The sequence below is a fragment of the Pseudophryne corroboree genome, chromosome 6 (assembly GCF_028390025.1).
Source record: "Pseudophryne corroboree isolate aPseCor3 chromosome 6, aPseCor3.hap2, whole genome shotgun sequence".
Lineage (NCBI taxonomy): Eukaryota > Metazoa > Chordata > Amphibia > Anura > Myobatrachidae > Pseudophryne > Pseudophryne corroboree.
The window spans coordinates 623,389,465-623,407,968 of NC_086449.1; positions in this window are offsets into that span (position 1 = coordinate 623,389,465).

Genomic DNA, 18,504 nt, shown 5'->3' on the forward strand with positions numbered 1-18,504 from the left:
TTCCCTATCTTTACATATAATAAAGGTGACATAGTCCTTTCCCTAGAGTCCTTCTCCTTACCGCTCAGGGGGCCTGATTCAGATGCGGACGCAGAGCTGCTGTTGCACCAAGTGGCTCAATGCTTTTTCACTGTGCATGCGTGTAAGCTGCACTGCACACAAAATGAAATCAAGCTCACATAGAGGATCCCATCGCCAGAGCCGGCCCTAACCAATATGATGCCCTAGGCAAGATTTTGGCTGGTGCCCCCTAGCACCACCGCTGGCTCCGCCTCTGACCTTGCACTTCTTTCCCAGCACCATCACCCCTCACCCATAGCAGTCCTTATTTTAGTGTTTGTACTCCCTATATTTTAAATAGGAACAGTTTGCACATTTGGCGCACATCCCAAAAAGAGGTGTGTTTTTGCTGGCAAGGGGCATGGCCACACAATAGTAACTCCAATTCCAATTACGCCACACAGTACTGCAACTTCATTCACATTTGATCATGCGATAGTGTTCATAATTCATATTACATCCCACAGTAGTATCACTTTACCTTATAAACGTTACTACTCACAGTATTGCTCTTTATTCAAATTAGACGACACTGTAGTGCCCTTTTTATACGCAACGCCACATATTAGAGCACCTAATACACATAATGCAACACATTAGTAATGCATTTATACACACAATTCCACACAGTAATGCCCCTTACACATATGAGACACATTATTAATGTCCTTATAAACATAATGCGTCCTACACATTATGACAACCTTTATTAATGCCCTTTTACACATAATGTCCCTTACACATAAGCCGCACATTATTAATGCCCTTATACACATAATGACACACATAGTGCCCCCTACACATTTGCTGCACATTATTAGTGCCTCTATACACATAATGACACACATACAGTAGTACCCTTTTACACATATGCCGCACATTATTAATGCCCTTATACACATAATGACACACATAGTGCCCCTTACACATATGTTGCACATTATTAATGCATTTTTACTAGAGATGAGCGGGTTCGGTTTCTTTGAATCCGAACCCGCACGAACTTCACTTTTTTTTTCACGGGTCCGAGCGACTCGGATCTTCCCGCCTTGCTCGGTTAACCCGAGCGCGCCCGAACGTCATCATGACGCTGTCGGATTCTCGCGAGGCTCGGATTCTATCGCGAGACTCGGATTCTATATAAGGAGCCGCGCGTCGCCGCCATTTTCACACGTGCATTGAGATTGATAGGGAGAGGACGTGGCTGGCGTCCTCTCCATTTAGATTAGATTTAGAAGAGAGAGAGAGAGAGAGATTGCTGTGATACTGTAGATTAGAAGAGAGTGCAGAGTGCAGACAGAGTTTAGTGACTGACGACCACAGTGACCAGTGACCACCAGAGACAGTGCAGTTGTTTGTTTTATTTAATATATCCGTTCTCTGCCTGAAAAAAACGATACACAGTCACACAGTGACTCAGTCTGTGTGCACTGCTCAGCCCAGTGTGCTGCACATCAATGTATTGTATATAAAGCTTATAATTGTGGGGGAGACTGGGGAGCACTGCAGGTTGTTATAGCAGGAGCCAGGAGTACATGATAAATAATATTATATTAAAATTAAACAGTGCACACTTTTGCTGCAGGAGTGCCACTGCCAGTGTGACTAGTGGTGACCAGTGCCTGACCACCAGTATATTAGTAGTATTGTATACTATCTCTTTATCAACCAGTCTATATTAGCAGCAGACACAGTACAGTGCGGTAGTTCACGGCTGTGGCTACCTCTGTGTCGGCACTCGGCAGGCAGTCCGTCCATCCATAATTGTATTATATACCACCTAACCGTGGTTTTTTTTTTCTTTCTTTATACCGTCGTCATAGTCATACTAGTTGTTACGAGTATACTACTATCTCTTTATCAACCAGTGTACAGTGCGGTAGTTCACGGCTGTGGCTACCTCTGTGTCGGAACTCGGCAGGCAGTCCGTCCATCCATAATTGTATTATAATATATACCACCTAACCGTGGTTTTTTTTTCGTTCTTTATACCGTCGTCATACTAGTTGTTACGAGTATACTACTATCTCTTTATCAACCAGTGTACAGTGCGGTAGTTCACGGCTGTGGCTACCTCTGTGTCGGAACTCGGCAGGCAGTCCGTCCATCCATAATTGTATCATAATATATACCACCTAACCGTGGTTTTTTTTTCGTTCTTTATACCGTCGTCATACTAGTTGTTACGAGTATACTACTATCTCTTTATCAACCAGTGTACAGTGCGGTAGTTCACGGCTGTGGCTACCTCTGTGTCGGCACTCGGCAGGCAGTCCGTCCAACCATAATTGTATTATATACCACCTAACCGTGGTTTTTTTTTCATTCTTTATACCGTCGTCATACTAGTTGTTACGAGTATACTACTATCTCTTTATCAACCAGTGTACAGTGCGGTAGTTCACGGCTGTGGCTACCTCTGTGTCGGCACTCGGCAGGCAGTCCGTCCAACCATAATTGTATTATATACCACCTAACCGTGGTTTTTTTTTCATTCTTTATACCGTCGTCATACTAGTTGTTACGAGTATACTACTATCTCTTTATCAACCAGTGTACAGTGCGGTAGTTCACGGCTGTGGCTACCTCTGTGTCGGCACTCGGCAGCCCGTCCATAATTGTATATACCAGTGACCTAACCGTGGTTTTTTTTTCTTTCTTTATACATACATACTAGTTACGAGTATACTATCTCTTTATCAACCAGTCTATATATTAGCAGCAGACACAGTACAGTGCGGTAGTTCACGGCTGTGGCTACCTCTGTGTCGGCACTCGGCAGCCCGTCCATAATTGTATATACCACCTAACCGTGGTTTTTTTTTCTTTCTTTATACATACATACTAGTTACGAGTATACTATCTCTTTATCAACCAGTCTATATATTAGCAGCAGACACAGTACAGTGCGGTAGTTCACGGCTGTGGCTACCTCTGTGTCGGCACTCCGCAGCCCGTCCATAATTGTATATACCAGTGACCTAACCGTGGTTTTTTTTTCTTTCTTTATACATACATACTAGTTACGAGTATACTATCTCTTTATCAACCAGTCTATATATTAGCAGCAGACACAGTACAGTGCGGTAGTTCACGGCTGTGGCTACCTCTGTGTCGGCACTCGGCAGCCCGTCCATAATTGTATATACCAGTGACCTAACCGTGGTTTTTTTTTCTTTCTTTATACATACATACTAGTTACGAGTATACTATCTCTTTATCAACCAGTCTATATATTAGCAGCAGACACAGTACAGTGCGGTAGTTCACGGCTGTGGCTACCTCTGTGTCGGCACTCGGCAGCCCGTCCATAATTGTATATACCAGTGACCTAACCGTGGTTTTTTTTTCTTTCTTTATACATACATACTAGTTACGAGTATACTATCTCTTTATCAACCAGTCTATATATTAGCAGCAGACACAGTACAGTGCGGTAGTTCACGGCTGTGGCTACCTCTGTGTCGGCACTCGGCAGCCCGTCCATAATTGTATACTAGTATCCAATCCATCCATCTGCATTGTTTACCTGAGGTGCCTTTTAGTTGTGCCTATTAAAATATGGAGAACAAAAATGTTGAGGTTCCAAAATTAGGGAAAGATCAAGATCCACTTCCACCTCGTGCTGAAGCTGCTGCCACTAGTCATGGCCGAGACGATGAAATGCCAGCAACGTCGTCTGCCAAGGCCGATGCCCAATGGCATAGTACAGAGCATGTCAAAACCAAAACACCAAATATCAGTAAAAAAAGGACTCCAAAACCTAAAATAAAATTGTCGGAGGAGAAGCGTAAACTTGCCAATATGCCATTTACCACACGGAGTGGCAAGGAACGGCTGAGGCCCTGGCCTATGTTCATGGCTAGTGGTTCAGCTTCACATGAGGATGGAAGCACTCAGCCTCTCGCTAGAAAACTGAAAAGACTCAAGCTGGCAAAAGCACCGCAAAGAACTGTGCGTTCTTCGAAATCCCAAATCCACAAGGAGAGTCCAATTGTGTCGGTTGCGATGCCTGACCTTCCCAACACTGGACGTGAAGAGCATGCGCCTTCCACCATTTGCACGCCCCCTGCAAGTGCTGGAAGGAGCACCCGCAGTCCAGTTCCTGATAGTCAGATTGAAGATGTCAGTGTTGAAGTACACCAGGATGAGGAGGATATGGGTGTTGCTGGCGCTGGGGAGGAAATTGACCAGGAGGATTCTGATGGTGAGGTGGTTTGTTTAAGTCAGGCACCCGGGGAGACACCTGTTGTCCGTGGGAGGAATATGGCCGTTGACATGCCAGGTGAAAATACCCAAAAAATCAGCTCTTCGGTGTGGAGGTATTTCACCAGAAATGCGGACAACAGGTGTCAAGCCGTGTGTTCCCTTTGTCAAGCTGTAATAAGTAGGGGTAAGGACGTTAACCACCTCGGAACATCCTCCCTTATACGTCACCTGCAGCGCATTCATAATAAGTCAGTGACAAGTTCAAAAACTTTGGGTGACAGCGGAAGCAGTCCACTGACCAGTAAATCCCTTCCTCTTGTAACCAAGCTCACGCAAACCACCCCACCAACTCCCTCAGTGTCAATTTCCTCCTTCCCCAGGAATGCCAATAGTCCTGCAGGCCATGTCACTGGCAATTCTGACGAGTCCTCTCCTGCCTGGGATTCCTCCGATGCATCCTTGCGTGTAACGCCTACTGCTGCTGGCGCTGCTGTTGTTGCCGCTGGGAGTCGATGGTCATCCCAGAGGGGAAGTCGTAAGCCCACTTGTACTACTTCCAGTAAGCAATTGACTGTTCAACAGTCCTTTGCGAGGAAGATGAAATATCACAGCAGTCATCCTACTGCAAAGCGGATAACTGAGTCCTTGACAACTATGTTGGTGCTAGACGTGCGTCCGGTATCCGCCGTTAGTTCACAGGGAACTAGACAATTTATTGAGGCAGTGTGCCCCCGTTACCAAATACCATCTAGGTTCCACTTCTCTAGGCAGGCGATACCGAGAATGTACACGGACGTCAGAAAAAGACTCACCAGTCTCCTAAAAAATGCAGTTGTACCCAATGTCCACTTAACCACGGACATGTGGACAAGTGGAGCAGGGCAGGGTCAGGACTATATGACTGTGACAGCCCACTGGGTAGATGTATGGACTCCCGCCGCAAGAACAGCAGCGGCGGCACCAGTAGCAGCATCTCGCAAACGCCAACTCTTTCCTAGGCAGGCTACGCTTTGTATCACCGCTTTCCAGAATACGCACACAGCTGAAAACCTCTTACGGCAACTGAGGAAGATCATCGCGGAATGGCTTACCCCAATTGGACTCTCCTGTGGATTTGTGGCATCGGACAACGCCAGCAATATTGTGTGTGCATTAAATATGGGCAAATTCCAGCACGTCCCATGTTTTGCACATACCTTGAATTTGGTGGTGCAGAATTTTTTAAAAAACGACAGGGGCGTGCAAGAGATGCTGTCGGTGGCCAGAAAAATTGCGGGACACTTTCGGCGTACAGGCACCACGTACAGAAGACTGGAGCACCACCAAAAACTACTGAACCTGCCCTGCCATCATCTGAAGCAAGAAGTGGTAACGAGGTGGAATTCAACCCTCTATATGCTTCAGAGGTTGGAGGAGCAGCAAAAGGCCATTCAAGCCTATACAATTGAGCACGATATAGGAGATGGAATGCACCTGTCTCAAGTGCAGTGGAGAATGATTTCAACGTTGTGCAAGGTTCTGATGCCCTTTGAACTTGCCACACGTGAAGTCAGTTCAGACACTGCCAGCCTGAGTCAGGTCATTCCCCTCATCAGGCTTTTGCAGAAGAAGCTGGAGGCATTGAAGAAGGAGCTAAAAGGGAGCGATTCCGCTAGGCATGTGGGACTTGTGGATGCAGCCCTTAATTCGCTTAACAAGGATTCACGGGTGGTCAATCTGTTGAAATCAGAGCACTACATTTTGGCCACCGTGCTCGATCCTAGATTTAAAGCCTACCTTGGATCTCTCTTTCCGGCAGACACAGGTCTGCTGGGGTTGAAAGACCTGCTGGTGACAAAATTGTCAAGTCAAGCGGAACGCGACCTGTCAACATCTCCTCCTTCACATTCTCCCGCAACTGGGGGTGCGAGGAAAAGGCTCAGAATTCCGAGCCCACCCGCTGGCGGTGATGCAGGGCAGTCTGGAGCGACTGCTGATGCTGACATCTGGTCCGGACTGAAGGACCTGACAACGATTACGGACATGTCGTCTACTGTCACTGCATATGATTCTCTCAACATTGATAGAATGGTGGAGGATTATATGAGTGACCGCATCCAAGTAGGCACGTCACACAGTCCGTACTTATACTGGCAGGAAAAAGAGGCAATTTGGAGGCCCTTGCACAAACTGGCTTTATTCTACCTAAGTTGCCCTCCCACAAGTGTGTACTCCGAAAGAGTGTTTAGTGCCGCCGCTCACCTTGTCAGCAATCGGCGTACGAGGTTACATCCAGAAAATGTGGAGAAGATGATGTTCATTAAAATGAATTATAATCAATTCCTCCGCGGAGACATTGACCAGCAGCAATTGCCTCCACAAAGTACACAGGGAGCTGAGATGGTGGATTCCAGTGGGGACGAATTGATAATCTGTGAGGAGGGGGATGTACACGGTGATATATCGGAGGGTGAAGATGAGGTGGACATCTTGCCTCTGTAGAGCCAGTTTGTGCAAGGAGAGATTAATTGCTTCTTTTTTGGGGGGGGGTCCAAACCAACCCGTCATATCAGTCACAGTCGTGTGGCAGACCCTGTCACTGAAATGATGGGTTGGTTAAAGTGTGCATGTCCTGTTTTGTTTATACAACATAAGGGTGGGTGGGAGGGCCCAAGGATAATTCCATCTTGCACCTCTTTTTTCTTTTCTTTTTCTTTGCATCATGTGCTGATTGGGGAGGGTTTTTTGGAAGGGACATCCTGCGTGACACTGCAGTGCCACTCCTAAATGGGCCCGGTGTTTGTGTCGGCCACTAGGGTCGCTAATCTTACTCACACAGTCAGCTACCTCATTGCGCCTCTTTTTTTCTTTGCGTCATGTGCTGTTTGGGGAGGGTTTTTTGGAAGGGACATCCTGCGTGACACTGCAGTGCCACTCCTAGATGGGCCCGGTGTTTGTGTCGGCCACTAGGGTCGCTAATCTTACTCACACAGCTACCTCATTGCGCCTCTTTTTTTCTTTGCGTCATGTGCTGTTTGGGGAGGGTTTTTTGGAAGGGACATCCTGCGTGACACTGCAGTGCCACTCCTAGATGGGCCCGGTGTTTGTGTCGGCCACTAGGGTCGCTAATCTTACTCACACAGTCAGCTACCTCATTGCGCCTCTTTTTTTCTTTGCGTCATGTGCTGTTTGGGGAGGGTTTTTTGGAAGGGCCATCCTGCGTGACACTGCAGTGCCACTCCTAGATGGGCCCGGTGTTTGTGTCGGCCACTAGGGTCGCTAATCTTACTCACACAGTCAGCTACCTCATTGCGCCTCTTTTTTTCTTTGCGTCATGTGCTGTTTGGGGAGGGTTTTTTGGAAGGGCCATCCTGCGTGACACTGCAGTGCCACTCCTAGATGGGCCCGGTGTTTGTGTCGGCCACTAGGGTCGCTAATCTTACTCACACAGCTACCTCATTGCGCCTCTTTTTTTCTTTGCGTCATGTGCTGTTTGGGGAGGGTTTTTTGGAAGGGACATCCTGCGTGACACTGCAGTGCCACTCCTAGATGGGCCCGGTGTTTGTGTCGGCCACTAGGGTCGCTTATCTTACTCACACAGCGACCTCGGTGCAAATTTTAGGACTAAAAATAATATTGTGAGGTGTGAGGTATTCAGAATAGACTGAAAATGAGTGTAAATTATGGTTTTTGAGGTTAATAATACTTTGGGATCAAAATGACCCCCAAATTCTATGATTTAAGCTGTTTTTTAGTGTTTTTGGAAAAAAACACCCGAATCCAAAACACACCCGAATCCGACAAAAATAATTCGGTGAGGTTTTGCCAAAACGCGTTCGAACCCAAAACACGGCCGCGGAACCGAACCCAAAACCAAAACACAAAACCCGAAAAATTTCAGGCGCTCATCTCTAATTTTTACCTGACACACATAATGCTCCTTACACATATTCCGAACACTACTGCACAGCCAACCCACTCACATGCCCACAGCAATCACACTGCCACTAACACTGTGACCTCTGCCTCTGCTTGGATACAGATGTGTCCTCATAAATATTGCCTCAATGCTAACATCTGGCACCTTTTTTGAATGAAAATGCATCTTATTTGCATTGCTATGTGGCTAGGATGCACAAGCAGCTTCTGCTGATTAAAATGATATGCAGCATGCCTATATACTGTGTGAGACTGTGTCTGTATCTGCATATTAAATGCTACACACAGAATATAGGCATGCCGCATATCATTTTAATCAGCAGAAGCTGCTGATGCCCCTAGGCATATCAAATGCCCTAGGCAATTGCCTAGTTTGCCTATGCCTAAGGCCGGCTCTGCCCATCGCAAAGTGATTGACAGGAAGTCAGCGTTTGAGGTGGTAACGGGGGTGGCTAACTGTATACAGGCATGTTAGGTCTGTTCAAACACCGTTCCATGTGCGTGCATAAGTTACCCATTGTAACCTGTGTTGCTGCTGGAGAGCCCCCTGTGTCTAGGAGACTTGCTCAGCCTACAACTGCTCAGACTCACTATGCAATTGTGAACGGCAAGATTGCAGCAGCGATCGCTTCAACAACCACAACTGAATCAGGCCCACAATTACACCATTATATTTTACTATTTTATCACATTTAACAACTAGGGGGTCAGTTTATTTAGGTGCGAGTTTGTCTTACAACAGCCGCACTTTCCAGTAGCCCCTTAGGCTGAATCTGGCCATGAATGGTGTGAGTTTGGATGCTGTTGAAACGTTGCAGCAGTGGTAACTCGTACCTAATTGGATTGACCCCTAAATGTTAGCAATTTATAGCTTTTATTATTTACTGGTCAAATTTCTTTTCTGAAGGTACCTACTAATTACTATAGGAGAGGAACTTATCCCCCCCAAATTGTGTATTGTATAAAGAACAATGGGCCCTTTTGGTTAACTATCCTTATTTTAGGTATTTTCCATGTCCTCGGTAGTTAGAGTAACATATTTACATAGAGAGATTTCTCTTTCTACACAACCACACCACTGTTTGCAGTTTGTCTCTCTGCTTGTTCATCCACTAACAATGATTTTTCATCTCTTCCTCTTCGTCTACACGCAGTGGGTGATCCCTGAATAGCTGTCCTGGGAGGAGAGCTGCGGACACATGCTTCAAATGTTGGGACATATGAATTACCTATTAGGAGATACGGTAAAGATGCCGGCTGTCGGGTTTACGGCAGTCAGAATACTGACACTGGGATCCCGACACTCTTCAGAATTCCGACGTTGGAACTCCGAATTGGCAAGGATACCGACGCCCATATCCCCGCGATCATAGGTTTAGGGCTGGGCAAGGGAAGTTAGGTTTAGGCATCAGGCACAGGGGGAGGGAAGGGGGTGGTTAGGCTGCGGGGGAGGGAGGGTTAGGTTTATGCGTCAGGCGGGGGGTTAGGTTTAGGCATCAGGCGGGGGGGGGTTAGGTTTAGGCATCAGGTGGGGTGTTAGGGATAGGCTGCAGGTGGGGGGAGGTTAGGGTATGGCTGCGGATAGGGTGGGTTAGACACCCCCAGGGGAGGTAAGGCTGCGTGGGAGGGAGGGTTAGGTTTAGGCATCAGACGGGAGGGTTAGGTTTAGGCGTTAGGCGGGGGGTTAAGTTTAGGCTGCGGGTGGGGGGAGCTTAGGGTTAGGCACCCCCGGGGGTGGTTAGGCTGTGGGGGAAGGAGGGTTAGGTTTAGGCGGGGGGGGATTAGGTTTAGGCATAAGGCGGAGGGGTTAGGGTTAGGCTGCCGGTGGTGAGAGGATAGGGTTAGGCTGCGGGTAGGGTGGGTTAGGGACCCCCTGCGGTGGTTAAGCTGCGGGGGAGGGTGGCTTAGGCTTAGGCGTCAGGCGGGGGTTTAGGTTTAGGCTGTGGGTGGGGAGAGATTAGGGTTAGGCAGCGTGTAGGGTTGATTAGGGTTAGGCACCCCTGAGGGTGGTTAGCGGGGGTTATGTTTAGGCATCAGGCAGGAGATTAGGATTAGGCTGCAGGTGGGGGGAGGATAGGGTTAGGCTGCGGGTGGGGTGAGTTAGGGTTAGGCTGTGGGTAGAGTGGGTTAGGCACCCCCATGAGTGGTTAGGCTGCAGGGAAGGGTGGGTTAGGTTTAGGCAGCAGGGACGGAGGTTAGGGTTAGGCACCTCCGTGGGAGGGTTAGGCACAAAGGGGGGAGGTTAGACTGCAGGCAGGGTTAGGGGGGTGGGGAGAAGGGAGAACACCCCTTTCTCACCCCTATCGGCCTTTTCTGTACTGGGATCCCGGTATCGGTATGACAACCACCGGGATCCCATGCGCTGGGATAGCATACTGACCCCTCTATTAGTACACCTCTTAATGCCCAGAGGGAAGGGCGGTCCTGAGGCCATGGTTCCCCAGAGGTTTCCCCCCAAGGGGGTTTTTCCTCTCCTGAGTGCTGAAGGATGACTCTTCATGAGTCCAGAGGTGTAACTTTTATGCCATAATGAGTACCAATCTCATGCCCACCCCTGCAATGTATATGAAGTAAAATAATTGCTAATGCGATCACTTTACTTCTGGGTTTAGACCCCGGCTGCGCTAGTTCACATGTGCACAGTGGCGTAAGTTCGTCCTAGACGCCCGGAGGCAATATAAATACAGGTGCCCCCCTATATAGAGGCAAAAAATTTTTTTTTATATATATATATATATATATATACATACACACCACACCAATATTGATCCTGCAGGCTATATATATATTTATATATATATATATCCTGCCATTCTTTGCAAGCATAATGGCGTATGCATGAAGAAATTTCCAAAGGACAGCTCTTGCGGTGAGAGCTATTCTTTGCCATGATACAGTAGAACTTCCCGGTGTATGATCCGGAGTCCTATCTGTGCATGCGTGGGCTGATGCGCCCCACTAGGGGGTGCTGGGAGGGGTCCAATGGGTAATGTGATAGAAGCCCATCTAAAGATGGTGTTGCCCACCGCATCCAAGCCCTGGGGTCTAGGCTTGGTGGATAAGTAGTAAGCCGCCAAACCTCTGAAAACTGCATTTTTGGAGGTTTGGCTGCATTTTTAACCTTGTGCCAATGATACATCCCTGCAGACCAGTGCCAGTTTGGGGTCCACATGGGCCTGGAGCTGAAAGTGAGTCTATTATGTGACCGATACTGCGGGAGGGGAGGCAATCATTTTGCTGGCTGTCGGGATTCCTAGCGGTCAGGATACCGACACCAGAATACCGTCTCACAGGTCTTATTCCCATTCGTGGGTGTCCACAACACCAATAGAGTGGGATGGGAACCACCGAGACCACTGCGTTGCGAGCGCAACAAGCAAGGGCCTTCATTGCGCACGCCCCCTGCCAGAATTCTGACGGACGGGATGCTGCTGTCAGGATGCTGACAGACGGCATCCCGTCTGTCGGTAAAACATATGTATTCCCTGCGGGAGGACAATTAATTATGGGAGGAAGATGGGGAGGGATGGTCGCGGGCGGGCAGAAGGACTTGGCAAATGGGGGGGGGGGGGGGGCCGATGGAGTAACAGAGGTCTGGAGGACGGGATGAGGCAGAATGGGGGTCATTGTATATATGACAAAAATGCAGATTCATTAAACGGGCATTGAAACGTTGCACTACTTCAATTGGTGTCAGTGTGCAAATCATTGGAGTGCCGCACCACCTCTATTTTGCTAAACTACTTTGCTGTGAGGGCACCCAATGTATTAGTCTATTATGTGGCTGTGCCAGACCCCTACCTCAATCTATATATACAAACATACATACAGTATACTGGCAGTGCACTTATGCAGGGAGAAAGGGAGCATAGATGGATACCTTGTGTAGTGAAAGAAGGCTCTACTCTCCTCCCCAATTACCGGAGGCAGAGCGCAATTAGGATGTGGAATACAAGGCAAGCGTGGTTCCAGCTCTTAAACACCGCCTCGCACGTGTGTCCATCCGTCCCGTCCCCCTCTTCCCCACAGCAGCGGGGCAACGGTAGCAGCAGCTCCTCTCCTACCTCCCACAGCAGGCGCGCACCAGCGTACTCTCCTGGGGTTTGCGCTGTAGTGGCGGCTTACAGGAATGAGTCAGTTCAGTGACGTAACTAGAAATTTTTCTCCCCCAAGCCAAAAAATTATTCCCCCCCCCCCCCCCCCCCCTCCATAATTGGCAGTATAGAGTGTGTGGCTTCATTGGGATGGGCATGGCTTACCATAAAGGGGTGTAACATTGCAGGAAAAGACTGCGTTATACCCCAGTTTTCCAACCTGCACGCCCAGGCGGGAAAGAAAATTAATCCTGATTCATGCCCCTTACATTATTTGTAATTTTTCCTCCTTATAGTAATGCCCAGTATACATTATGCCACATACTGCAGTGGCCCTTAGACATTATGCCACACACAATAATGCACATGACACAATATGAACACACCATAATGCCCCCGACACATTATGCCACACACCGTAATGCCCCCGACACATTATGACAGGAATCGTAATGCCCGTTATACATTATGCTACACACTGCAATGCCCCTGATACATTATACCACACACCGTAATGCCTGTGACACATTATGACAGGAATCACAATGCCCGTTATACATTATGCTACACACTGCAATGCCCTTGATACATTATAGCACATACAATGTCTTTGACACAGTATAACACACACCACAATGAGCCTGAGACATTATACCACATATCACAATGCCCGCGATATAGTATACCATACACCGTAATGCCCGACACATTATGACACACACCGCAATGTCCGTGATACATTATGCCACACACCGTAATGCCCATTATACATTAAGTTCTACAGTAAGGCTTCTAATTACTTTTAAATTACCTGCTCGTTGCCAGGGGTTTCATGCTCTTGGTTCCATGCACGGTGCCAGGGGTTTTCATGCTCAGGTTGTCATGCTCGTTGCCAGGGGTTTCATGCACTGGGTGTCATGTTCGTTGCCAGCGGTTTCATGCTCTTGGTTCCATGCACGGTGCCAGGGGTTTTCATGCTCAGGGTGTCATGCTCGTTGCCAGGGGTTTCATGCACTGGGTGTCATGCTCGTTGCCAGCGGTTCCATGCACGGTGCCAGGGGTTTCATGCTCAGGGTGTCATGCTCGTTGCCAGGGGGTTCATGCACTGGGTGTCATGCTCATTGCTAGGGGGTAGTGCGTGTTGCTAGGGCCGTGCTCCCAGTGCCACATATGCCCTCAGTGCCAGATATTCCCCCACAGTGCCAGGTATATGCACCCAGTGCCAGATATTCCCCCACAGTGTCAGGTATATGCCTCCAGTGCCAGGTACATGCCCCCAGTGCCAAATATACCCCCCCAGTGCCACATATGCCCCCTCAGTGCCTGCTCCCCCACAGTGCCAAATATTCCACCACAGTGCCACCTATGCCCCCTCAGTGCCAGCTATATGCCCCCAGTGCCAGATATTTCTCCACAGTGCCAGGCATATGCCCCCAATGCCAGATATTCCCCCACAGGGCCAGGTATATGCCCCCAGTGCCAGATATTCCCCCACAGTGCCAGGTGTATGCCCCCAGTGCCAGATATTCCCCCCACAGTGCCGGGTATATGCCCCCAGTGCCAGATATTCCCCCACAGGGCCAGGTATATGCGCCCAGTGCCAGGTATATGCCCCCAGTGCCAGATATTCCCCCACAGGGCCAGGTATATGCCCCCAGTGCCAGATATTCCCCCACAGGGCCAGGTATATGCGCCCAGTGCCAGGTATATGCCCCCAGTGCCAGATCTTCCCCCATATGCCCCCAGTGCCAGATCTTCCCCCACTGTGCCAGGTATATGCCCCCAGTGCCAAATATACCCCCCTCCCCAGTGCCACATATGCCCCCCGCCCCAGTGCCAGGTCTCCCCCCCCAGTGCCAGGTATATGCCCCCCAGTGCCAGGTCTTCCCCCACAGTGCCAGGTATATGCCCCCAGTGCCAAATATACCCCCCTCCCCAGTGCCACATATGCCCCCCGTCCCAGTGCCAGGTCTTCCCCCCCAGTGCCAGGTATATGCCCCCCAGTGCCAGGTATATGCCCCACAGTGCCAGGTATATGCCCCCCAGTGCCAGGTCTTCCCCCCCAGTGCCAGGTATATGCCCCCCAGTGCCAGGTCTTCCCCCACAGTGCCATGTATATGCCCCCCAGTGCCAGGTCTCCCCCCCCCAGTGCCAGGTATATGCCCCCCAGTGCCAGGTATATGCCCCCCAATGCCAGGTATATGCCCCCCAGTGCCAGGTCTTCCCCCCCCAGTGCCAGGTATATGCCCCACAGTGCCAGGTATATACCCCACAGTGCCAGGTATATACCCCACAGTGCCAGGTATATGCCCCCCAGTGCCAGGTCTTCCCCCCCAGTGCCAGGTATATGCCCCCCAGTGCCATGTATATGCCCCCCAGTGCCAGGTCTCCTCCCCCCCCCCCAGTGCCAGGTATATGCCCCCCAGTACCAGGTATATGCCCCCAGTGCCTGCTCCCCCCTTGTGTTGGAGGGACATGGAGCGCATCGCGCGTCTCCTGTGTCCCTCCCTGGCTCTCTCCCCCGGCCGGTCTAATACAGGAAGTGCCGGTTCGTGAGCCAATCAGAGCTCACGAATGGCACTTCCTTAGACCGGCCGGGAGAGAGCCAGGGAGGGACACAGGAGACGCGCGATGCGCTCCATGTCCCTCCAACACAGCAGGGAGGGAGACATCAGATTGACATGCGGGCGCTCGTCCGCATGTCAATCTGTGTAATGTCAGAGGCGCCACTGCGAGGCGCCCTCTGCGGGTCAGGAGCCCGGCGGCAGCCGACTCCGCTGCCTCCCGGACTTCCGCCCCTGCATGTGCAATCGTCAGACTGCGTATGTGAGAGCAGACAGTAATGCAGAGGGATCCCAAGGATACTTCTCCTGGGAATTATTGCATAATGTAGCCCACAGGCTTCAAAAGACATTTAGAAATGGCATTAGCTGCCGGGCCAAGCTCAGAAATGCTTTGCATTCTGGAGCTTGGTGAGTTTCACAGTTTACCATCTGCCGTAGAAACTTTTGGTGGCTGCTTTTGCCTTCAAAATAGGAGGAACGCAATAGATATCTCAAATATCCATTGCAGTCCCCAATACATACATTCAGGGGCTGGTTAATATTTGTGGGCAGCCCCTAAAACCGACTGTTTTTGGAGATGTCTCGCAAATGTTATTTATTAAATATTCCACTTAATAAACTTTTTATATTTTAACATAAACTAAAAAATGTTTTATGTATTCATTGACTGAGTCTCCCGTCTTTACTGAATGCTAATTTCACAGGGTCCGCAAATTATTACTGATATGACTATTACTCTACTGTCCTGCTGGTGCTCCTGGCCTGCTGTATAGCAGCCAGACATATATTTTATATACAGCACTCTTGGGGAGATGTATCAAGCCTTGGAGAGAGATAAAAAGCAGATGTCCAAATCACCCAATCATCTTCTGTCACTTATCTAGCCTAGTACATGATATGATACCTGTAGTTAGAAGCTTCATTTGATTTGGGCAAATACTCAACTTTATCTTTCTCCACAGATTGATACATCTCCCGGAAAATATCATGTCTTCCTTCCACTTAATTAACAAGTTAAATTAATTAATTAATTGTCTTGTAAACAGGGTAAGAAATTCACAGTATAAGATAATGTTATAAAAGCTTGTCAATACCTCCTGGTACATTTACATTGATTTATCATTCACATTTCTTCCATGCCAGACAGGGGCGAATTAGGAATGTAAAGTGTCCCTGGAAATATATGAAAAGTGGCCTCATGTAAGTCAGCTCAACACAAATTGGGCTTAAGCAAATTGTTAGTATTACCCACAGTGGTAGTAAGCAAGGCTAATGCAGCATGGTAGGCAATCACAGCACCAGCAGTAGGATCGTGTCACAGGAGGTGGAGATCACACCGGTGGGTGAGGCATTGCACTGGTAGGCAGTCACATCACCTGCAGGAGAATTATGTCAAAGGAGGTGGAGATCACACCAGTAGCTGAGGCATTGTACTGGTAGGCAGTCACAGCACCAACAGGGGGATCGTGTTAAAGGAGGTGGAGATCACACCGGTGGGTGAGGCATTGCACTGTTCGGCAGTCACATCACCTGCAGGAGAATCATGTCAAAGGAGGTGGAGATCACACCAGTAGGTGAGGCATTGCACTGGTAGGCAGTCACAGCACCAGCAGGAGGATCGTGTCACAGGAGGTGGAGATCACACCAGTAGGTGAGGCATTGCACTGGTAGGCAGTCACAGCACCAACAGGAGGATCGTGTCAAAGGAGGTGATCACACCAGTAGGTGAGGCATTGCACTGGTAGGCAGTCACAGCACCAGCAGGATTGTGTCACAGAAGGTGGAGATCACACCAGCAGGTGAGGCATTGCACTGGTAGGCAGTCACAGCACCAGCAGGATTGTGTCACAGAAGGTGGAGATCACACCAGTAGCTGAGGCACTGCACTGGTAGGCAATCACAGCACCAGCAGGAGGATCATGTCTCAGGAGGTGGAGATCACAACAGTAGGGGAGGCATTGTACTTTTAGGCAGTCACAGCAACAAAAAGGAGGATCGTGTCAAAGGAGGTGGAGATCACACCAGTAGGTGAGGCATTGCACTTATAGGCAGTCACAGTACCTATGGTAGCTACATCCTGCATATAACACATGTAATTGTAACAGGGAATGTAGCCCCTCTCAGCTCTGCATAGCAGCTGCACTCTCTGCACTTATGGTAGCTACGTCCTTGTATATAACACATGTAACTGTGACAGGGAAGGTGGCCCCTCTCAGCACTGGACCCTATTGCAGCAGCTGCACTCCCTGCACCTATGGTAGCTACACCCTTGGTGAGCCCCACATGGGGCTGTGTTGCACTTGTACCCCCACCGGCAATCTGGCGACCAGGATCCCGGCATCAGGATGGTGACCGCTGGGATCCCAACCGCCGGTTACACGATCCCAATGCATGATAGAGCATATGGTACTTGCCTATTCTCCCACAATGTCTTGGAGACTCCAGGATAGCAGGCACCAAGGTGTAGGCATATCTTCAGTAACTGCAAGAAAGGATATATCAAAATATATCTAAACAGGCGCTTCTTTGAGCTGGTTTTCCTAGCAGCTGTTGGGGGAAGATAGTCACTCTCCACACAATGGTCATACACAAAAAAAGAAGAAAAAACAGCGCTAAAGTACTTATTTATACAAATGTTATGGACATCATGGTAATCTAAAATATATAATTTATTAAAAAATATTTATATAGTTCACTAACAAGCCTATATCTATATGCAATACAATTAAAAATACAATAAAAATAATTCAGGGCATATGCAAATTTACTGTGCATCACGAATGCAATGGTACTGTGCAACTTTGGGATAGTGTCCTCCTTTTGAGGTCTTGTATAAAGGGCTTGTTTGCAGAGTGTTTATAAATCACAAACCAAGTGTGAGTACAGGTGGTGGTCATGGACCGATGGCAAAGGTCCCAAGAGTTTTTAATAGTTACCGGTCCTGAGGTATTTGTGGAAGGGCAAGTCCTGTTAGCGTTGATCCTTTTCATACAATGTTTCACCGAATTGGCAAGGAATTTCAGCGCATTTGTTGGAGTCCTTCTAACCTTTGGTGCTTGGACCAATTGTAACCAGAATTCTCCAGTAGATGACCAGTAGGTGGAAGTCCACGAAGTCCCTTAGACCAAGGAGGAGCAAGCCTGAAGCGTTTCGCTGTCCTAAGACAGCTTTTTCAAATGTGACACAATGTTGCACTTGACCCCTTTATATAGGATGAGTAATTAGATTACCAGATGCACATACTTCCTATTGACATAAATAATCATATATTATAAATAATCAGTTAATACTACAATGAGTGTGTAGAGGAGGCAAACCTATAATGATTGTATATTTTAATTTATTAAAACGAGTATTCATACTCTTAGAAAACTTAATTTTAGTTTTGTTATTATTGGTCATGTGACCCGCATCAGATGTAACTCATTCAGTGATTCTATTAACTTATTGAGGAGCAGGATAGGTCTATTATAATCACATGTATAGATTTTAAACATTTCATTGGTTAAGACGTCATCAGTATGAGAATGGTCACATGACCATACTGTTCATAGAGTATACCAGGCCTGGCCAACCTGTGGCTCTCCAGCTGTTGTAAAACTACAAGTCCCATCATGCCTTGCCACAGTTTTGCTATTAGGGAATGCTAAAACTGTGGC